The following is a 16,882-nucleotide window of genomic DNA, read 5'->3' as shown; positions in this document are numbered from 1 at the left end:
TGGCATGCATAAGTTTAAAATTAAATTATTAATATATGAAAGAAAAAAAAAAGAAAAAAAGCCAAAACTTTGTTTCTTTCATTATTGTATTTGTTGAAAAGAAACACTACAAGGACCTACGGCGTTCCTGACACTGTTGTACATCGGTCAAAATAGCAAAGCATGTCGATTGAGGTTATGCCAATGTTGGAAACTCCGTCGGTAGTGGTACGTCAGGGAAACTTTTTTCGACGCGCTAAAGGACGACATTGTAATAAACTCTTCTCCGACGCAGTTCATGTCAACATGTGACCAACGTCGGCATTGTGGTACGACCGACGTCGCCTCCGTGTGTCAAAATTAATGAACTTGACGCAACGTCAGAAAAGTTTCCCTCAATGTTGGGGGAAACCTTAGGGATAACTCAATGTAGTATGTATGTTGGGATAGATTTTTTTATTAGTTTTATATTATTTATTTATTTATTTTTGTTATTATTATTTTGTTATCGTGAGGTATTTTTTAAAGTTTGTAGAAAGGCAACAAACAAAATTTTTAATAAACTATTAAAATAAAACATTTGCAATTTATAAAATGGTGGCAAAGGAACAGCGAGCAACACGACGGGAAACTTCTTCTTTTCTTGGACTCTCTTTTTCCTTCTTCCTCTTTCAGTTTTATGATTTATAGAACTGAAAGAGTTCTATTTATAAGCGCATCCCCGACGCACAAAGAAAACGTTAGGAGAAGATGCCCAGTGTCGACGCCATTAGTAATGCATTAGTATTGTGGAACATTAATCCTGACGAATTACTAATGGCGTCGGAATATATTAGTCTTTGTCCCAATGTTCTGCAACTCGCATTGGGGTAAAGGACACATATTATTTAATTATTTCCTTCCTTTGGACACTGTTGCCAAATGCATAGAAAATAGAAGCCAAAATTATGACGTTTACTACATGGCATCGGGGGGAACGTGTGACAATTAAATAACATATTTCACTTTTTCTGACGCCTTATTAATATACGTAAAAAATGTGGAAGCAGGTGCCGCGTTCTTTTCTTCGATGTTGGTTTATGCATAGGAGAATCTCGAATTCTTGAAATGAAAAATGCATAACCACATTTGATTATCGTCTAGTTATTATCGAATTGTCTTCTGATCACCACTAGTTATCAATGATATCGATTGTTGTTTGATTACTGTCTGATTGCTATTTGATCTTCATTGTTATCTAATTACCGTCTAGCTTTTGTCAATTGTCAAATAGTTCTGATTGATATCATATTGTCATATGATTACCTTGTATTTTTAGTCAATTGGTAAGATTTTTTTTTATTGCATTAATCATTGTCATCTTTTTACCTTACACACACACATATATATTATCAATTACTAAGTAGTTTCTAAATGCCATCCATTTTTGTAATCTACATGTAACATTGCCGATCATCCCATTACCACCATGAAAAATGACCATAGGAAGTTTAACCACAATAATAAAAAAATAAAAAATAAAAATACTAAGATAATCATTTGATTACCTTATGATTACCTTTTTGTTATGATTTGATTACCTTGTAACTTTTTTCAATTTTAATTACATAGTTATTTGATTATCTTCTAATTATTGTTTTTATCATAGAAATATTTATAGTGTTTGATTGTCTTCTGATTGTTATCTAATTAGTTTTCATTCTTTGACATTTCTAATTGCTCTTTTGATATTGATCGTATTATTTAATTGCTATCGTGCGATGAATTTCACATCTTAAAGTATATATATCTCCCATGTAACTCAATAAGTAAGTTCATCAACTATTTCACCAAAATGTAATCAATCTCAATTTAATTGACATCTTATTACCATGAGTACGTGCTTTCTATTTAATTAATTGGGTTTGTAAATATTAAAGATATTTAATTAAATTAAAACAAACAATACTTTTGGAAATAAGTTCATCTTAAAAATTTGTAGAACAACACCGTGAAGAAAAGAGATGTTGTCGCGTACAAGAAAAACACACGATTAGAAAGAATGAATTTTTTTTCTTCTCAAATTAAATAATATTTTTTACTAAATTAGAAATATTACTCAATCCCCAACCTTAATATAAACTAAAATTTCGCAAAAGAAAAAAAAAAAGAAAAGAAAAGAAACTGGCTAAGATTTGAGTTATACATAGGATCTCAAATAAATAAATTAAAATGTAAAGTGTAGAGAATAAAGAAAAAAAAAGTAAAATGTAAAGAATAAAGAAACATAAAGTATTGGATTCCTATCCTATCCGTGAGTCGATTTTCATTGATCGATCAAGTTCCCTACAAACATTTCATCTCAGTCATTTATATATGTGGAGATGACCTTAGCTTGTTCCTACCACCTCAATTAGGCTCCTAAAATTGAAATATATGATTTGAATAGAGAGTCTTGACTTCACAATTAAGCTGGGTTCAAAAAAACAATATAATATTATATTTCATAATTAAGGAAGAAACATAAGATTACATTGCAAACATTAATCAATTTATCCTAAACCCGGATCAGAAACATGAAAATTTTATAACCAACACTATCATATGAAGAGAACAACTCAAAACGATTACTATATACTAAAATAAGGAAAGAAGTGATCATTTGTCCAAACTCTACACAATTTGTCAAAAAAAAAAAAAACCACATAATAAAACAAAATTACCTAACCTTCAACATTACCTTACATTTCATATTCAGTCCTCCATTTAGTTTTTTAATTTAAACAATGTACATTTTTAGTCTTCAAATTTATAAAAATGAGATCTATTTGATTCTTGATTTAGTTTTCAAATGTATATTTTTAGTCTCTTGTTTTTAGAACAACATTTATAATTTTTTCTTAAATAACTTATACTCTTATTTTAAATAATTGTATATAGATATTTTAAATAAAAAATAATAATTTCTAAAACTTTTTTTCTAGTTTTGAAAATTATATAACTATTTTAAAAAACCGTTCAAAAACCTTTTAAACCTATTTTTGGGAATTCAAGAACTAAAAGAAAATTAAAAAACCAATTAAATCTGGTTTTATTAATTTGAAAACTAAAGAGAGATTTTTTTTTTTTAAGACTCGAGACTAAACATGTATATTCTTCCCAACATGGATTGAAAGGGTAGTATTTTTTTTTTTTTTTTTTAATTTCCATCAAAATCAATCTTTATCCCAACAAAATATTGAATTAATACAACACTCCAGATATGGATGGAATTGTGATATATTTGAGTATCCACATTGGAAAAAGACACAATTTTATTATTCCTTGCAAGTCTTTTATTATTCGATTTTTGGTCCAAAAGTTGACTCCACCTTAATTCTTTTCTATTGTGAAACTAGTCTTCTTTAAGAAGTATGTTTTGCCTGTGAGCAATCAGAAAAGCATATTAAAATAAAATAGCAAGTGCTTATTGTCTTAATTAATCAAACTAACACTTGTTATATAGTAATTAAATTTATAATAATATTTTTCAAAAATTATAAATAGATAGGTTTCATTCATCCGACGAGAATAAAAGCCTACGGACTTAATTTAAATTTTATTATATAGTAAATATAATGGTTTTGCATTGTAGGCCTTTGGCCTAGCTAATTGCTCCAATATTCAATATTAATTACTTTTGTTGTTATCTACACTGATGTATAAAAGTTAAAAAAAAGATTGAATTGGATAACCCTGGATCAGAATGTTTCGAACTTATCTTCTGTAAGTTAAAAGTAGGACATCCACAAGTTGTATAAATATATAGCGTCCAAAGGGGAAAGAGAAGCATAACCACAAGAGCCTACTACCTTTCTCCAAAAATAAGCTAAAAGGAAAGATATAGCGAAGATGAGTTGTTTGGAAAAGGGGGAGTGGATAAAAATACCTGATGTATCAACACCGTGTGTTCATGATATAGCAACTTTTGCAGTGAACCAACACAACAACGAAAGTGGAGAAAAATTGACACTCAAAAGTGTTGTGAAAGGATGGTTTTTGGAGTTGAGTTATGATAGATTAAAGCATCGTTTGATCCTTACAGCAACAAACGACAAAGGAGTTGTTAAAACGTATGAAGCAATTGTGTGTGTCATAGAAAAAAGTGGGTTTCAAAGAGTGAGGAAACTCCTATCTTTCAATGCCGGTTATTTGGATGAGAATGGAGATCTATTTTGGATTGAAATTCTTGATATTAATCAGCCTTGTGTGCAAGACGTGGCAAAGGCTGCTGTGGCACAGCATAATGAAAAAGAGCATGATAGTCTTGTCTACATTTCTATCACTCAAGGTTGGTATCGAGAACTTGACGTGAATTATGCTATATTGTTCAATATTCATCTTATCACGAAGGATTGTTTTGGACGAGTGCGTGAGTTTAAGGCTTTGGTTCTCGAAGACAAACATGGAAAGGACAAAATTCGAACACTCAAATCTTTCGAAGTTATTAAAAAATGTTAAAAACTTGCTATCTATGTGTACGTAAGAGTACGTTATGTTATATGTTATGTCTAAGTTCTTGACTATATATATCCATAAATGAATAGTCAAGCGTTAAATTAAATAAAAGCTAAGGTTTTAAATTATATGTCACTCTTTTATGTCAAATTTTAATAAGGAAATTGTTTATGTTATAACTATTTGTAGTTGGGAATTTATACGAGAGAGAAATAAGGTCATATTCATCCAAATGAAAATTAGATCAATGGGGTAATAAGAAACACATGTGCCACCATTTGATTAATTACTTTTGGTATTTTTTACCTGTATTCTCCAATCCTATTGTGACATATTGGGTCACTTCCAAATTATAATCAACAAAAACATAGATTGATTGACAATCTAAAAACATTCAATCCAATTGCACAATGGAAATTAAGTTGTATTGTTACCATTTCTACTATAGCTACCACTCTTTCAGTTGAAAAATTATCAATTTGACATTTTAATACTTTTGTTATTGTAATTCCTCTTTGTAAACCCTAGACTTGCTTATCCTTTGAATTCCTAAGTTGTATAGGAAGCTAAGTAGAGATTGTTGTTATGTTGTTAAGGTAGCTTAATCGAAGGAAAGGTCTCTTGTTTAAAATTTGGCTAAGTGTTTGGGAGTTAGACGGCCAACATAGGTGTTATGAGGAACCTTCAAAAGTATGAAGTTAAGTGGCTAAGAGTAGTCTAAGCAACCAAGTAGAAGAGCCGTGGGAACTTCTAAAGGGCTGGTAGATGAAGGAATTATATATTAGGTTTTGGACTTACTGTTAATTAAGTGTTGTAGTGTATGCTCTAGTATATATATATCCCTATGCAGCGAGTTATGGTGTCACCATGTTGCTATACAAGACTCACTATTATAAAGGTTTCGATCAATGAGGGCTTTCTTTTTACTCGTGAATTTTCTCTCAAATCAGTCTTAAAAGAACCGTATTTGAGTAGTTCTGGGTAGGGCTTCCGAAAAGAAAACTTATCAACAAGGTTTCTAACCATTGAAGTTATTCAGCAAAAGGACCCTTGTTGGATGAAATTTAAGCACTCTTCAATGATCTGAAATCACATAACACGATACTTCCTATTGAAAGTTTAACTTTTTAGGTAAGATAGTTAAAAGGATTCTAAGAAACTTTGTAGAAAGAAGTTTACCATTTTGACCAATGGATGTTAAGTTACACGCACTACAAGGAAAGGAGGATCTCTCGACGCACAAAATCATCTGGAGTTATATGAAAAAGCGTTAGAAATGGATCTTCCAATGCATAAATGCCTGTTGGGGTCAAGGTCGAGCTAAATGTGTTAGTAGAAGATCTCCCAACACACAACATGTGGCATCCGGAGATCCTAAACATCTCCCAACGTCGTAAGGAAGGTGTCTGTAGCTGCACAACGTCGAGATATGTTTAGGATCTCCCGACACAGCATGTTGTACGTTGGAAAATCCTTTATTTTTTATTTTTTAAAAATACTGCCATTTAATAATGAAAGGTATCACTAGAATAAATATGACCTTTGGCTTAGGTCGGAAAAATGAAAACAAGTGTTTAATATTGGTTTTTAAAGTGTGAATATTTAATGTCTATTTTAAACCCACGTCAAAGAAGAAGGATTCATGTAGGTTTAAAACTGACATGGAATTTATCCTATATTTATTTTATTTATTTTTGTAAAATTAATTCTCTTTCTCACTTTACTCTCACTCTCTCACACTGTCCCTCTCTTCTCACGAACTCCCCAAACCCTCTCTTCTTAATCACACCCTTACCACCATCGCTGAAGATCCATCGAAGCAAGTTGTCAAACCTTCCATCATCCCGCCCAGATCGTCTCAGTAGTTCAGACACAACCAGATCGTTTAGACAGCAGTTTGTCATGCCCAGATCTTTATTTCGTTCGGAGAGTAGTTGCGTTTTGTTTGGTGCCCAGTCATCGCATTTCGTTTGGTGCCTAGATTTATTGTTGCAGTGACCAGATTTGTTGCGTTTGTGCCTGATTTTTTGTGTTCGTGCCCAGACTCATTGTACTCAGATCGTTGCGTTCGAGTAAGTTGCCCAGATTCGTTTCCAATCTTTGTAGATCCGTTCGTGCCCAGATCTTTCTATGTTTGAGATCTGTTCGGGTAAGATTGCACTGGTTGAGAATCTTGAAGAAGAATAAAAGAACTTTCATTTTTTTCTTCAACCCTCTCCATTCTCCCTCTCTTACTTTTGGTCTCTCTTGGTGTTAAGACGCCCATCTTTCAAAATTTTTGTACGAACATTCTTAGGACCAACTATGGGAGTTTTTCTTAATCTCTTTCTTTTTTGGGTATTTTAGCACACGATTGGAGAATGCAGCACCACAAAATCGGATGATATCGAGAAACAAGTGTTTGAGGAGGAGGTTTCATTCAAAGACGTACGAAGTGTTCTTTTACGACACCAAGAATTCTTTCTCTGAAAATTCTGTCAATGCTAAGTCAATGCCTGCTAAAATGCGGTTACAATATAAATATTCACACGACTTCTCAATGTCACAACATTTTCAGTTTGGAGGTATGCTTTGTTGGAAGGCCGGTAATGCAAACATTGAATCCCCTGGTGAGGGAAACTTATGAAGCCGATTTTCTAGAGAAAGAGATTAGGTTCATGTTTGAGAAGGTGAGTAAACGGGATAAGAAATTATACTAGAGTATGTGATGAGATAATTGTAAAAGTAATTGGAAAATAGATGTGTATATATATATATAGGTAAGCCATCATCCAACTCCGATAACATGCCATTGTGAAGGGAGAGGGTGGAAGTTTTGGGGAGATAGCAAGCTTCAGTCCAAATTCTCAGGAAGGTCAATTCACCTGGACCCTCTTGGAGTATTCACACTTGAGTTTGATGATGGTGAAATCTTGTGGTGGTGCAAGGTATGGGAATTAGTTAGAGGCACTCATTATAATCATTTTGAATAGAACAAAGGAAAATCAGTAGCTTTAAAAACAAGGAAAGATGGTGAGGTTATGGTATAGTGGGTGAGTTTTTCTCATTTTATGGATACTTGGTTTCAAATTTTATTATTTCTAATCGTAGTCCTGTGTTCCAACTCGTTATTTTAGCATCCTTATCGAATGAAGCGTGTCCAGCAGTAACAAAAACGATTCATTTTATTTTTATCTATTTTCTAATACAACAGAACTCAGTTATTTATTTTTATTAACAATTGACATCGAGAAGATTGCTTTGTTGCCAGAAATTTGGAAGGTGTAACTTATGTTATTGTTGATGAGATTCGTGAACGTGGAAATGAATGAACGCAATATTATGATATTAAGATATTGTAGCCATGGATTAACCTTTTTAAAATTGAACCCTACTTCTTTATATTTTACTGAACATAACTTCATTTAGATTAACTGATTTATATATTTCTATCAGATTTTCTTGTTATTATTCTAAAGCTCTTCTTCCTCCACAGCCGGATTTGAGATTGATCTTAATGAGTTCAACTCCACAACTCTTTCACTATTAGAAATTTGGGTTTTAATAACACTTGAAATCAAGGAAAAGGGATGGGATGAAGTGAAAACACAGATGGGATGAAGTAAATGTGCTTTCCTAATAAGTATTTTACTCTTCGTAACTCAACCTTCTTTAGTACATGATGGATTTATCTGTCTATTTTGTGTTCCCCATAGCATGCTTATACTCATTATTTTCATATTTTTATGGATTATGAAACTAGACTCCATTACGAAGCTAATGCAACAAAAATCAACAAAAACAAAGTCTGAATGAAGAAAAACGAACAAGTGGACAAATTGGTAAATAATGAAAAAAAATTTAAAAATCCTATCGCACAATCGAATTAGAGTTAGCAAGATTGAATCCCAACTCCGCAAATTTTTTCCACATTTTTGATTTCAATGTCAGAGGTTCGAATCCAATTTGCAGCGAAAATATCAACACCAACACTTTTTCAATCACCCACCACATGTCGCCCACCCATCCGCTTGTTGTCACCTTCTGATCACAAGTTCGAATCTGTACTAGTGTTCAAGTTTTGTGTTGTTAAAACTCAAATTTCTATCAGTGTTTCTTCTTTTTTTTTTTTTTTTTTATGGTGCTCCAACAATATATTCCTGTACATGTATATCAATTATAAGCTTTAATGGATAAAAATGGATTGTCATATCTTCTTGCCCCCTTTTTCTAGTATTTAATTTTCTAGGTTCAAATTTCCATATTTACTTACCAGATAAGTACAGGATATTCATGGTTGTTTACTGTGTTATAATTAAGAAGGGGGCAAAACATGCTGTATGGCTATGTTTGCGTTGATGAAATTTCTGTGTCTTTCTATATGTATATATTCATTTATATATTTGAACAGAAAATTGAAAAATGGTAGATTTCTTTTTGCTCAAAGTTATCTTATCTCGGTTTCCTTGTACACATTTTAATGTAGGGGCATGGTGTTGTAACTCATTATCAATTTAAGTTTTTTTTAATTTCTTTTTGGTATGATTTATTTATTTTTAATTATCTATTTTATGTACTTCAGTGGGCCTATCTTTCTTGCACATATTTTTGGAACAGCAACTCTATGGTCCTTTTTAATAGACAACAACTTCTTAGTTAATTAAACGACTTGTCACTTTTTTTGTTGTGAATGAGATCATTTTTGTGTCTGTTGAGATTTATGTTGTATACAATAGAAGAGATATTATTGTTTTTTGAAAAAAGAAAAAAGATGTTGTTGATTTGCCCACAATACATTTGATGTCGGTTTTTAAGTATTTGATCGTTATTAAAATGGATTGGAAAATGTGGTAATTATTGGATAAAATTGGTGATAAACTCATGGAGAAGACATTGAAATGGTCTACAAAGTCAATTTTCAAATGACATTGTTGGGAATCTATAACGCCAGTTTAAAATCGACATCAAATCAAAACCGACATTAAAAAGCTTCAATAACACGCTCATAGATGCCGGTTAAGAACCAACACCGTACCTTTATAATGTTGGTTTTAAATCGACATTAAAGCACAACTGACATAAAAGAATTTTAATAACACGATTATAGATGTCGGCTGACAACCAACATCGTACCTCTACAATGTCTATTTTAAACCGACATTAAAGCTCAATTTTATTGTAGTGTATATAATGTAAGTGTTTGAACCATGCCTCCTCTTAAAAAATTCTGTAAGTTCCTCAATGAACTCCAAACAACCCTAAGAGCCAAAGCAAATAATCTACTTTTGTTGTTCCAACTTCAACCCCCCACCCCACGCACACAAAGTGCAGATTCTATTTTTCATACAGTTAGCACACTGCAGAAATGATAATTAAAGTAAATTTTAAAGACCTATTTGGTGTCCTTTTCAAAAATTGAAAATTTTTCCTGCTTCATTTCCAGATAGATGAGTAGCATTCTTTGCCTTCTTTCCCATCACTTCACGCTTCACCTGCAACAACATAATGCTCTTAAACTTTCAATCCCTTAAAGAATACAGTCCATGCTAGAAGATCGATCCAAGCAACCAAAAATGGATCCCATTTTCTTCATTTCAGCATGACAAGTGATAGTTCAAACAATTAAAACATCTTACATTCTACTCTCAAGCATCCAGAGTAGCATAGAGATACTAGGATCTGAAGGAGCTAAAGGAAACATTCATGAATTATGGTTGAAGTTATGGAAGGGGAGGGGCAGGGGCTGAACTTAACCAACTGCTGGTTGTAGGTTTTCATTTCTAGCCTTAGACAAAAACGCTGTTAGCATTGTACATAAATCACAATTTTTTTTTTTTTTTTAAATTTCTCTCTTGGTATTACACCACAAACCTCCCAAAATTACCTACCACATAAACAAAGAGAAGATCTCATTTTTTCAGTCAATTTTCATAGTTTTCATTTTCTTGGATCCTCTTGATATGGACTAGCTTGTACTACACCCGGTTAATTCTCTACGAGAAAGTATGGTTCTTCATCCAATTTTGTCCTCAATCTATAACTTTTTTTCTTATTATAAATTTAAGTGATTAATGATAAAATTGTAGAAATACAAGTTGTTATAGCTTTTACGTAAAATAATGAAATCTTATCACATAAGAATAAGAGAAAATAAAGGAAAAAGCAAGCGATTTGATTAACTTGTGAATCGTGTCATGTAAAAGAACCTAATCCCTGTTTTATTTCATTTTTAGTGTTTTTATCACAGGATAATAGGCAAAAAGTAGAGCTGCACAAAAAAAAATGTTTTCGTAAGGAGATGCGTCCAGCCAATGCGTCAAGAAACAGTCAAACTAGGCGACCTGATGCACTAGCAAACAAATTTGGTTAGCGCGAATGTCAGAAAAAGGACAAAAGACGTATGCATGACATTAATACAACTTTTCAGAGGCATTAATGACGCATGGAATGTTCTGTCAACACCAATCCCTCCTATAAATACAAGTCTCTACTACAGACTTAACTTGGGTGTGCATACTTTGTCGGAAAGCAAGCTCAAATATCGTCCATCTTTCTCTTCTTTTCTTGAGTTTTAGGTGAGAGCTTATAACAGAAGTGAGAGAGTTCATTCCCTTTCATCTTCTCCCTCAAAGATAGACAAAAATCATAGCCAAAGAGTATGAGAAATCATACTCTGTGGCTTGACTCTCTTCATTGTATTCTATTTTATCTTTTCTTTGTAATGTTTTGTAATATGCACATCATGGCCAAAATTATATTTATAAAATTGATGCATTTCTTCTTCCACTGTTCCATGTTCAATCTGTTTGATTAGTTTGCGAGCAAAGAAATGTGTTTCTAATACTAGAGAATCATAGTGTATGCATTTTGAGTTTTGTTGAGTTAAACGCGAATGTCAAAACATTGTATATTCGAGAGATGAACAATGATCTTGATTGTAATTGCTTGACAGGTGAGAATATGCATTTAGCTAAGCAACTGGCGAGAAGATTGGAGCGATACAATCTTGTCGTCAAGTTTGTCCTTCGCATACGTTGGAGAGATGCTAATGTATGTGGCGAAAGCACCGAGAAGTTGCCCGCGTTAATCAAGGATAAATTATTAATAATGCATCCAAGATGCTTAGATATAAATCATAGCTTAACTTTGTATATTTGGATCCCTAGAGGTGAGAAGTATGGCAAAAGCACTGACAGGTCGTTCGTCCTAATTCAAAGTTAATGTATGCTTTGTATCGCCTTGGACTATTAAAGCACAATACATTGCGACTAGACAATTAGCCTTTCTTTCCTCACCATCCCTTGAACTGAATTCACACTCCATTTTATGTCATTGCCATAATCACCTTATAGTGTAAATAGATAGATTAAGAATATTGTCCATGACAATACTTAATAGACTATACCGCAATATTTAATTGTGCGAAAAGAAATTTAGGAGATTAAAATCCCTGTGTTCAACCCTGGACTTACCAGGAAATCTCTCTTCGCTTATACATGTACAATAAAGAGGAAAATTTGTATTGCATGCATATCTATTTAATAGACTATATCTTTAGAAGTTAACCATGCATGAATAGGAATGCACCTTTTATCGCATAATCATATTCATTTGTCTAATAGTAGCTCACTTGGAGCTTAAACATGACATATCCACGAGAAGAATATATGCATATAATATAACAAGCAATTAACTAACTTAAATCTACTCATTTCCTTTCCTTTATAAATGAGCGAAATACAATATATAAAAACAAGATGTAACACCGAACTTTTCAGACTAAGCTGGAGTCATTACTTTACTACTAAGAGACTTCATTAAAATGTAAAGATTTCATAAATCCTGTTTAAAATCATTAAACATCCAAAAGTAAAGAAACTGTCTTCGGGCCCTGTTTAAAACAATTAATTCAAAAGTTTAGAACATCGTCTAAGAAATCATCAAAACAAAATAAATTAAATAAATGTCCTAACCGTAACTCATTTTAAAATCCTTCTTGCCCCTCATCGATCTACCTCTTGTGTTACCTTTGCCTGAAAAAAACTAAACACAAAAGGGTGAGTATAAGATATATCCAGTAAGAGACCCACTAATGGTTCCGTTAAGGGTAGGAACAGTTAGCTTCCTATTAGGAGTACTCTGCACATAATAGTCTAGTGATCTCGTAGGATACACATATCAGTCTAGTGATCCTGTCAGATGCACACATCAGTCTAATGATCCCGTCAGATGCACATATCAGTCGCCTGCAAAGTATACGATCCCATAGATAAAGCTAACTGTTACCCTCAGTCTATTTTAAACAGTCCAAGACAGTCACATCAACACATAAATCAAACTAACAGTTCATCTCTACACATAACCATTCAAACAATCTAAGTTCAGTCAATAATACCATCTATCAATATATACAACTAAACTATACATCACAGTTACATTATCTAATTCCATTCCATAGTACAAAACATCAATAGGTAAGTACACTTGGCAGTCAAATCATCTACGTTAGGTCAATAGCACAATCCATTACCATGACCATTACACACGACCATTACACATGACAGTCAAATCATCATCATCTATATTCAGTCCACAACACAACCCATCAATATCCAAACTACAAATGACAGTCAAATCATCATCATGTATAATCAGTCCACATCACAACCCATCAATATCCAAACAACACATGACAGTCAAATCATCATAATTTATATTCAGTCCATAGCACAACCCATCAATATATCTAAGTTACATATTTGTCAAGCCGTCTATACTCAGTCAAAAGTGTAAGCTACCAATGCTTTCTATCTACACATAATAGTCAAACCACTAGATTCATATTTTATAATATTCGTATCAGTCAATACGTTTCAATTCTATATTGAGTCCAATAGTAGAAATCTCTTATCTCACGTTTAGCTAAGATCCTTGCTTAAGTCGAAGTTCAATGAATCAACTTAAATATAAACATAAGGGATTCAAACACTAAATCAAGCAAAGTCACCCAACCAAAACACCCAATTGCAAATTCTACTACATATCCTAAGTAAATGGAGAATTGAACTCCAAGCCAAGCTTGTTGGAAACTCTAGGAACTCGAGCACCAATATCTTGAAGGATTTAATAGTAACTCCAAATTAATTAATCCAATGTTTACACTTAGAATAGTTATAGGAACTGTACAAACTTTTACAAATTAACCCTTACCTCCACGACAAGAGGGGTAACGGTGCATGAACTGAACCAACTACGATGTGCAAAGACGGTGACAAATGGCTGTAAGACAAACATATTATATTATCTTATATTATTATAAAAACATATTTTCCCTTTTCTTTTCTTTTTTTCTCATCAAACACGAATAACATACACCAACAACTTTAGAATCTTAATAACATAAGATGATTATGTTGAGAAAATTACCTTGAAACCTTGAGGCATTACACAAAAGATGCTAGAGAAATATCCTTAAAGCACCAGGATGAACATCTATCCTTACAACACGTGGTATTGAAAAACAAAACAAGGATGTTGTTTCGATGGAGACTAGTTATTCTCTCAAATTACACTGAAGATGTGTCAAGCTAATAAATTGCTTCTTCAAAAGCCTATGTTGAAAGAGAGGAAAAAGAGAATACGCACACATGAGCAAAATAAGGTTATCATCAACTAACCAAATTAAGTTATAAAAAGAAATTAAAGACCCTCTACAACTCTCTTTTTTCTATTTTTGTGTACTATTCAAGACAGCAGACGCCAAAAAAGACCTCACTAGTCAGCTTGTCGACATCCACAGTCAGAAGAGTCAATTATGCATTGCTAAGTTCTGCCTCAATATCACAAAAGTTTGAGAAGGACCACGTGAGTCTTTCCAAGTAAGAATGAATTCTACAATTGAAAGAAAAATAAAACCAGATAAAAGGTTCAAACGAGATTAAAATACAAATAAAAAATCTCTAGGATATACAAAAGCACATTCAAATTAGAAACAAAAGGAAGAGCCATTTCAACTCACATGTAAACTTCTAAATCCAATCACACATCAAGCTTTTACTTTTGCTGTCGTGTTTTACAAAATTTCATATATACATAAAGATGATAATAATGAAATTAAACAAAATTTATGAAGGAAGTACATGAAAAGGAAACAAATACTTGACAGAAAGGCAATAATACCACAAAGAGGAAACAAAAGGAAACAATACCATAGAAGAAGTACATGTTTTTCGATCTAGAAACATGAAACAAGAGGAAGAATTATTACAATAAATCTTTGTAATTGAAAAAGAATGAAAAAGGTAACAATACCATAGAGGAAGAGGTTGTGATGAAAACGAAGAGGGAGGGAATGTCGGCAGTGGAAGGAGGAGGGTAACAAAGGAAGAGGAAGAGCAGCTAATGGTTGGTGTGCATTAAGAGGGGAGATCGATGAAGAGTGAAGTTTTAGGGTTTGTGAGCAAATAAGATCTGAAACACTCGAGAATTTTTGTAGGAGAACACTCGATGTCGTAAATATAAGCATTGGGAGTTCTCAACCAACTCCTGACGCCTATTAATGCCATCAGACATTAGTGAAGAACTCGTAACACTTATATTTATGACGTAGAGAGTTGATCTCCTATGAAATTTTTTTTCATTAATTACTTCTCGACGAATATAACGTCGTCGAGAGTTGTGCAAGAATGCTTGACTCTTATCTTAATAGCGTCGGAAGTTCTCTATAAAAAAATTTTCTTAACTAACTCCCAAAGTTATTGTAAGTCGTCGAGGATTATGGCTTACTTCTAATGCTTGTTATAGTGCATCAGAAGATACCATTTCTTCCAAGGCTCTATCTTTCGACGGTTGTTTTGTGCGTTAGAAAATTACTTTTTTCTTGTAGTGACGCGCTTTGGAAGTTAAAATTGATGTATGGAATGCATAGAGCATCTAGGCATATCTGGTCAGTGTTAGTGTGTTGTTGATCATTGGTCGAGCATCAGATCGCTGAGCTTGAAGTTATGCACGCGAAAAAGGTTAGCTGAGGAATTGAGCAAGTGTAAGGCATAGCCCAACTGATAGTTAGGTGACGTGAGGTGCACGTCAGGGCTATGCGACAGGCCATGCACGTACGAAGACACAAGGATGCGACCAAGGCTAGGCAACCATGGGGCACACGACAAGGCATCACCAAATTAGTATCGGCCAGGCACATTAATAGGCCTGCGCACATCCATGTAGCCTCTACTACTCATGACATAGGCCAATCATGCCCTAAGTGTCGTTTTAAGATATTTTTGTATTTTTGCAATTTTTTAGTAAAGTTGGGCTATTAATGAATTAAAAGGATTAATTAGATCAAATTCTCTTCTTACAAGACCAGTAGAGATTGGGTCAACTAGAAAATGGGTAAGTCTATAGGCCAATGAGTTTAGCTACAACTCAATGAGTTTAAATGTTGATTTGAAACATGATTTACTAGCGAAATGAGTTAAATATATGTGTTTTGTATACTGATTTTAGAAAGTTATTTTAAAAGCATGACGTTTAACCAAGAAAAAGTTTAAGTTTGAGTTATTAAACTGTTTATAGGTAAAGCATGATTTGTATTAAGTGATTTCAAGCTAGAGAGTTGTAAATGAGCATTGTATTTTTAAAGCTTTAAAAAGCTTGAGTTTAACCTAAGTATAAGTTTAAAGCCAAGATTTCAAGCATATAAGCATAAGCTAAGTTGAGCTCGAGATTTAAGCGAGTATTTTCTAAACAAAGCATGTTTTAAGCTTTCGTGAGTTTATGAGATTTATACTAGCTGTGATATTATGACATTTAGTTCAAGGCTATGATATTGAATGCACATGTGGTGAGTATTGGGCTTGCTCTAATCTCAATAAAGATCGTGAATGTTGGGCTTGTCCTAATCACGCTGATAACTACGAGATAGGGTTTTCCCCAATCACATAAATGATAGTGCAAGTAGGGCTTTCCCTAATCAGCGTCGTTTTAATCTTCTAATTTAATCAACACCGATTGTCAGCGCCTCTGGCAGCCTTGTCAAGTCATATCAATTCCAACAACCATTTTTGTCTGCTAGTGAATCTTCCTCGCGTGCTGATGTGTTTTCTCGCCTAGAGATGTGTCGCTAGACAAGCTTTTTATCGCGTAGCCTACGCTCCTTTATGATTCACTGTTCTTCTCCTTTTCTTCATAATTCTATGATAAAACACTGAAAAACAGGGTAAAACAGGCATGGAAACTTATGCAAGTTGTACTCGTTTATATTTATGAATTTGTGATATAAGCTAGGCATTTTGACACATTACCATGCGTTTTGGTTCCATTGTTCTATCTAAAAGGTCATAATAACTTGTATTTCTACAAGTTATCAGCCTCTTGCACCGTGTAATGTCTCGAAACCGAGGTTCATGATGCTAAGCTTCATATTGTTGCTTCGTAGTGCCTCAGGTCA

The 16,882-nt window shown here is 33.2% G+C and overlaps 1 long non-coding RNA gene across 1 annotated transcript; it reads left to right on the top strand.

The window, feature by feature from the left end:
- Nucleotides 1–6,094: 6,094 nt before the first annotated feature.
- LOC107991651 (uncharacterized) lies at nucleotides 6,095–7,570 on the top strand. The gene is made up of 2 exons (XR_001763872.2): nucleotides 6,095–6,604; nucleotides 6,802–7,570. It is a non-coding gene; the product is annotated as an uncharacterized LOC107991651 (long non-coding RNA).
- The last annotated feature ends 9,312 nt before the right edge of the window (nucleotides 7,571–16,882 follow it).

Source organism: Cucumis melo, chromosome 12 (assembly GCF_025177605.1).
Source record: "Cucumis melo cultivar AY chromosome 12, USDA_Cmelo_AY_1.0, whole genome shotgun sequence".
NCBI classification, from domain to species: Eukaryota; Viridiplantae; Streptophyta; class Magnoliopsida; order Cucurbitales; family Cucurbitaceae; genus Cucumis; species Cucumis melo.
This window is presented reverse-complemented; position numbering and strand designations above follow the sequence as displayed.